Here is a 6,738-nt window from a genome sequence, read left to right as displayed (position 1 = left end):
ACACACACACACACACACACACAGTACAAGGCGATCCTGAGGTAACTGTGGAATAATTATGGGGGGATCAGTGTAATGTTGTGCCTTCCTGCTGTCAGCCATTACAGCCTAATGAGAAAGAGACGGAGAAAATTAACATAATGAACCACACACACACACACACACACACACACACATTTCTCTGTACAATGAAACTCTGACTTTGCCGTTTACACTGAAAGAACAAGAGAATTTAAGAAAAATATAAAATTATAAACATATAAAAGTATAAAAACAGAAACAGAATAATTTAACTATTACAACCAAAACAAAGTGGCATTTAAAAAAGGTATGCAAAAGAAATAGAGCATAAAAATATTTTAAAAATATATCTGTTATAAAAGCCAAGATGCCTCTGTGTGTGTGTGTGTGTGTGTGTGTGTGTGTGTGTGTGTGTGTGTGTGTGTGTGTCATCACACTAACTCCATACACAGCTGACTGCTGCAGTTTGTCATACTGATGGATTTTTGGTCAATGAACAGACTAGTGAAAACAGTAAATTGATCGGACCAATATTTTAGCAGGTATTAGTAATTTTTAACACAACATCCTTATAATCATGAATGCTTTGGCGGTGACTGCTGGACAAATGTGGTACAGCATGTACGAATACACAGCAGCGGATAAACTAGCACATCTAGAACCTGAGGATCCACACGGGTCAGTGCACTAGTGTTTATATACATATATACACACACTAGTGTGTTCATATTAATACCCATACCTAGGGGCCGATCTTAGTATATGTGTTGTTCCTGTTTTTAACTTCATTTCCCATCATGCAGTGTGGTACTGCACATTATAATGCTAGGTTCCAGGCATCCTGTAACTCTTGTTTTTCCAACCTTCTACTGGTGAAAATGCACTGGAATGTCAGTCAAACCTGTGACTTCCCACCTGTGAACTCGTACTAGATCCATGTACTCCCAGCTCTGAGTTCTGACATCACGTAGCAATGGCGTCCCCCATGGATGTGGTGTTTATGCAAATTGTTTATTAAAACAAGGTATTGCTCTGACATTATTTATCTGCAAATGTTCTGCATAATCAGCAGCTGCTCTAGCGTTAGTTAGTTTTCAGTCTAATGAGTGCAAGAGTAAATTAAAACCAGATACGTATTCAAATATACAAATAACATAAAAGGTAGAACAGCTTCTCTTGCCTTATGCGCCATTTTTCCTCCTCTGTTTCCCTCAAATAAGCAAAAAACAAACACCTTTGGCGAAAGAAATGATTGTAAATGAGCATAAAGTACAGGCCTCCATGCTGGTTTGTTTACATCTAACTCCCACAATTCCTTGCGCTCAGGCAGTTTGGAGTGACTTGCCTGGAACGTTACAAAGTCGTGAGTCGTGATTTGAAGCCGTGACTTACGGGCTCAAAAAACGTCCTAGAACGCAGCATAAGACCACTGTATCCAACATGACGAATATCTGCCAGAATACTGGTACCATCAACTGGTCTGTCTGGTTTTATGGTTTTCCTGGTTCTGATCCACTTTAGATCCAACTGGGCTGAATGTGGAACCTGGACTAACATGAGTCTGAGAGTCCTGGTCTAAAACACACACACACACACACACACACACACACACACACACACACACACACACACCCTCACACACACACTGGTTGTCAGTCTGTCCTACATGAGGCTAAAGGCTTCATTATGTCTTGTTTTTTCTGTCAGATGGTTTTAAATATGAGTCAGTCAAAGTCAGGTTCAGTCTCATTACCATGACGACGACTTAATCAGCTGACTGCACCACAACAACAACACAAACACAATGCAACACAAACACAAATCAGTGTGTCTGTGTGAGTCTAGAGCTTGTTCTGACTCCTTTGTCTTTCTTTCTTTCTTTCTTTCTTTCTTTCTTTCTTTCTTTCTTTCTTTCTTTCTTTCTTTCTTTCTTTCTTTCTTTCTTTCTTCCTCCTTCCTTCCTTCCTTCCTTCCTTCCTTCCTTCCTTCCTTCCTTCCTTCCTTCCTTCCTTCCTTCCTTCCTTCCTTCCTTTCAGTAATGACCCTACTGTTCTCCTTCAGTCTGATCCACTTCCTACTTCCATACACACTTATGTTTAATGCACAGGACACAGTGGGGACATTTTCTAAAACAAATAAAAACTCAGATCCATAAGTTTAACCCTTTAACCCCTGACATGTCTGTGGTGATCGTTCTAAATGTATGATTTATTTAGACATTCATATAAATTCAACCGTTTGTTCAATAGTTAAATTTCCAGTGGTGTTGATAGAATAGACCTTGTTCTTTCCATAGTCATCTGAGCATGCTCAGTTCACCCCCCACCCCCTGTGGAATGGGGGATAAAACACAGAGCAGTGAGTGAGACCGACTCACTATAAAAATAGACGATTTGGACTTTTTTTTTTTTTTTAAACCATTTTCCTTGTGTTTTTTTGTTTGTTTGTTTGTTTTTCCTGTTGTTTCCAGTGTTGTGGTGATTTTCCTTTATTTTTTTTTTACTGTGGTTTTACTGAGTTTTAACTGTGGAACTGATGTATGGAGTTAAACAGGTGTCAAAAAGCAGATGGACTAATTTAGAAAAAAAGAAACAAACCTAAAACTACTGGGACCAAATTCAAGTACTTGTTGATTATTTATTTTATTTTTACTTAATTTAATTTTTGCATATTTTTTCATGGTATTTATTATTTTGTAAATATTATATTCATTTTTATTCACTTTGTTGCTTCTTTTGTTTATTTTCCTGCATTTTGCTTTTAATTATTTTTTCTTCAATTTTGTTCAGTTTGTCTTATTTCGTTCATGTTACTTATTATTTTCTTGGTTTATTATTCATTTTTGTTCATTTTATTGATCACTTTGGCTGTTTTTGTTCATTTTGTTGCTTATTCATTTTTTTGACTGTGTAACTGCTGTATGGAGTTAAACAGTGGTCAAAAAGCAACTGGACTGGTTTAGAAAAAAGAGCCTAAAAGTAGTTGTGAATTTACATTTAAAATATTTAATATTCACTAATAGATTATTACATTTACAATAATACATTAACATTTTAAATCTACAAGAAACAAACTAAATTAAAGCTGCAAGCAGCATCGGGCGGGACCTCGCACCGGGCATTCTGCCTCCTGTGCTTTCCGCCTCCCTTGACCATCAACACCTCAGCTCCACTCTCATCTCTCCGTCTTGGTACCAGCTCCCACCCTTTTGTGTCCGTCCTCCTTTCATCCCTACAGAACACCTGCGCCTTGGGGAATATGTGGAGAGGGTCTCCAACTTCTGATTCCTGGGCGTGCACATCGAGGATGACCTGACCTGGAGCGCCAACACCAGAGCCATCATTAAAAAGGCACAGCAGAGACTTTAGTTTCTGAGGACTCTCAGGAATAACTATCTCTCCCAGAAACTGCTTGTGTCTTTTTATCGATGCGTCATACAAAGCATCCTAACGTACTGCATCTGTGTGTGGTATTCGAGCTGTACGGCAGCGAACAGAAAGGCGCTCCAAAGGGTCATCACCATGGCCCAGAAGACCACCGGCTGCCCCCTTCCTTCCCTGGAGGTCCTCTACAGTTCACACTGTCTCAGCAGGGCGCGGAATATTATCAGGGATGCAACGCACCCTGGCTTTCCATTTTTTGAACTTTTACCCTTTGGCAGACATTTCCGAACACTAAAGGCCAGCACGAACCCTCTAAGAAACAGTTTTATCCCAGGGCCATAACTGCACTGAATACTGCTGGACATTAATTAATTGTGTGGAATGCTGAATGTTGTCCAGAGTATATGATGTTTTATGTGTCTTTTATACTTCTAGTAACACTCTTTTTTTATGCTGCTTTTTAGATATTTATGCCGTCAGGGTTTTCTTTTTATATTTTAGTTTTTATACTCTTTTATATACATTATTTCTACTTTTTTATGGCACCTAAGACGATTGCACTTTTTAATTTCATTGTACCTGTACAATGACAATAAAGACATTCTAATTCTAATTCTTTGTGCTAAAACCACCATCATCTTTTGAGGCTTTTATTTTGAAAAGCCTGCTGTGTGTGTATGCATATGTGTGTGACAGACAGAATCCGTTTGAGTGACTTGAAATTGTACAAACAGTTGAGTGTAAAACTCATACTTTACCATTTTTAAGGCTTTTATTTTGAAAAACTTTATTGTGTGTGTGTGTGTCTGTACGTATGTACCATTCACATTTTTATCATGTCCTCATTTTTATTCTAATTTTATATATATATATATATATATATATATATATATATATATATATGTATATATATATAAATTATATACATATATATAAAATTATATACATTATATATATATATATATATATATATATATATATATATATATATATATATATATATATATATTACACACACATATATATTAAAAAAACTGGGGGTTTTACTTTGAAAGGCAATTTGCCGACTTCCTGTTGGAGAGACCTCTTTGATGTCCACCTGAGCATTCGTAGTGCTCGATGTAACAAACATTTTGGCATTGGTTTAATGTCTCTCAGACATTCCTGCTGGCCACTATGGCGGTTTCCGTGTTTTTTGACATAGGTGGCGCTAGAGAGCGCATTTTGGCACCTACGGGGTGCTTCGCCAGACCTGACATACGTGCCAAATTTGCTGAGTTTCTGAGCATGTTTAGGGGGCCAAAATCCAGTTCAAAGTGGCGGCAGAAAAATAATAATAAAAAATGAATGAATAACAATAGGGGCCTTGCCCTCTCGGCTCAGTCCCTAATTAAAGTCATAAATGTACATGAATAAACTTTATTGGCTGTAATTAAAGGTGGAATGTGTGTGGAAAAATGTTATATTTTCTGTGGGATTAAAACAGTAAATTTAACTTGAATGTTTGGAGATTAAAGTCGTACATTTATCAGATTTTTTCTAAAGTTCTAACATCAAATATTTGAGACAAAACAGAAATTCTCTGAGATTAAAAAGTCACAAATGAGAGAAAAAACACAAGTGACTGAAAAGGTTGATTTCACCCTCACAGGATATTCTGTTCGGTCTGAGTTTTTTTTTTTAAACATATATTTAAATTGATGTGAAAATGTCATCGTATGTTTTTTGAGGAGCCTCCGTGTCTTCATCAAACCTGTTGAATATAAACAGACGGTGACGCTGGTTCTCTTCATATGTACATGAACATTTATAGAACCAATACAAAACCACTGATACAGATCTGTTATAAAAACTCAACCAGAACCACAACAACAACATAAATATCAGTACAAATATGTTGGTCCCGTTCAGAATCCGAGTCTGAGGCCATGGAACATGAGCACATGGATGTTATTGCTTTTACACAGAACTGCAGAGAACCTCCTCAACCAGTGGAAAACACAGGGTTAACGTTTGGAGAACCTTCTCCTCCAATGGAAAACAAAGGGTTAACGTTTGGAGAACCTCCTCAACCAATGGAAAAAAAAGTGTTAACATTTGGAGAACCTCCTCATCCAATGGAAAAAAAAAGGGTGAACGTTTGGAGAACCTCCTCAACCAGTGGAAAATAAAGGGTTAGCGTTTGGAGAACCTCCTCATCCAATGGAAAAAAAAAGGGTGAACGTTTGAAGAACCTCCTCAACCAGTGGAAAACAAAGGGTTAACGTTTGGAGAACCTCCTCAGTCTGGGCTTTACTTGATCTCCTCATGGGTTCCTTCTGCTTTAAAGCCTAGTACTGAATAAAAACTCCACTCATTTGTAGGAGAACATTCAAATAAAAGATGAAGTTATGGTATCCACTGGGTGAAAAACTGGAACATCTGTTTATCTGGAACATCTGCGTGTGGAACATGGAAATAAACATCTAAACAGAACCGGGTTCAGGTTCCACATTCAGACCAATATGACCTACAGTGGATCAGAACCAGTTAAATAAGAACAGAAGAACCTAGAACTGATGTAAAACACAAGCTTTTATCTACGTTCAGAAAAAATAAAACAACTGTTGACTGACTGACAAAAGCCCCGCCCCTCACACATATTTCACCCATTATAAGGAAATGGGAAGATTTTAAAAAATCATAAAAAACAGAACTTTGACCTATTGTACCAAAATGTAATCACATCTATTCTGGGTCACTGGTAATCTGTAAACCCAATATGGTCTGAATTCAACCAATAGTTTTGCTGCTAAACTGTAAACAAACAAACAAACAAACAAACAAAAACAATAGCCCTTGCCTCGCCTTTGGGGGCAGGGTCCTAAAATAAAATTATATAATGAAAATGTTACATCACAAACAATCCTTTAAAATTAAGAGTATGTGAAAAAACATGAACTTGAAATGTCTTCATATAAATAAGTATAACTTTAATAACATTCTGTGTCCGTTTATTTTCACATGTTCATTGTACGTTACAGACCACAGTAGATCTACAAATACACACATTTAGCACTTTAGAGAAATTTGAGAAACATGAACATAATTACCAGAAAAAAAGAACAAAAACAACAAATATGATCAAATTAAGCAACATGAACAAAAATGAACAAAAAATTGAGAAACATAAACAAAACAATGTTAAAATGACACTTAATTCTATGAAGATGTTTCATGTTGTTCATATTTGTTCATATTTTTTTTTAAAAGACAGTTTGTAAATGTAAATATTTTCATGTATTTTTACTTTTTTTACACTAAAATAAAGTGAAAATATTCCGTTTTTATTTTC

General features: G+C 36.5%; 1 long non-coding RNA gene across 1 annotated transcript; it reads right to left on the bottom strand.

Moving 5' to 3' along the window:
* Nucleotides 1–5,192: 5,192 nt before the first annotated feature.
* On the bottom strand, nucleotides 5,193–6,081 carry LOC115438616 (uncharacterized). The gene is made up of 2 exons (XR_003938115.1): nucleotides 5,639–6,081; nucleotides 5,193–5,595 (listed from the first exon to the last, which is right to left on the bottom strand). It is a non-coding gene; the product is annotated as an uncharacterized LOC115438616 (long non-coding RNA).
* Nucleotides 6,082–6,738: the final 657 nt, after the last annotated feature.

Source organism: Sphaeramia orbicularis, chromosome 3 (assembly GCF_902148855.1).
Source record: "Sphaeramia orbicularis chromosome 3, fSphaOr1.1, whole genome shotgun sequence".
Classification (NCBI taxonomy): Eukaryota; Metazoa; Chordata; class Actinopteri; order Kurtiformes; family Apogonidae; genus Sphaeramia; species Sphaeramia orbicularis.
The sequence above is the reverse complement of the archived record's forward strand: the minus strand, read 5'-3'. Positions and strand labels throughout refer to the sequence as shown.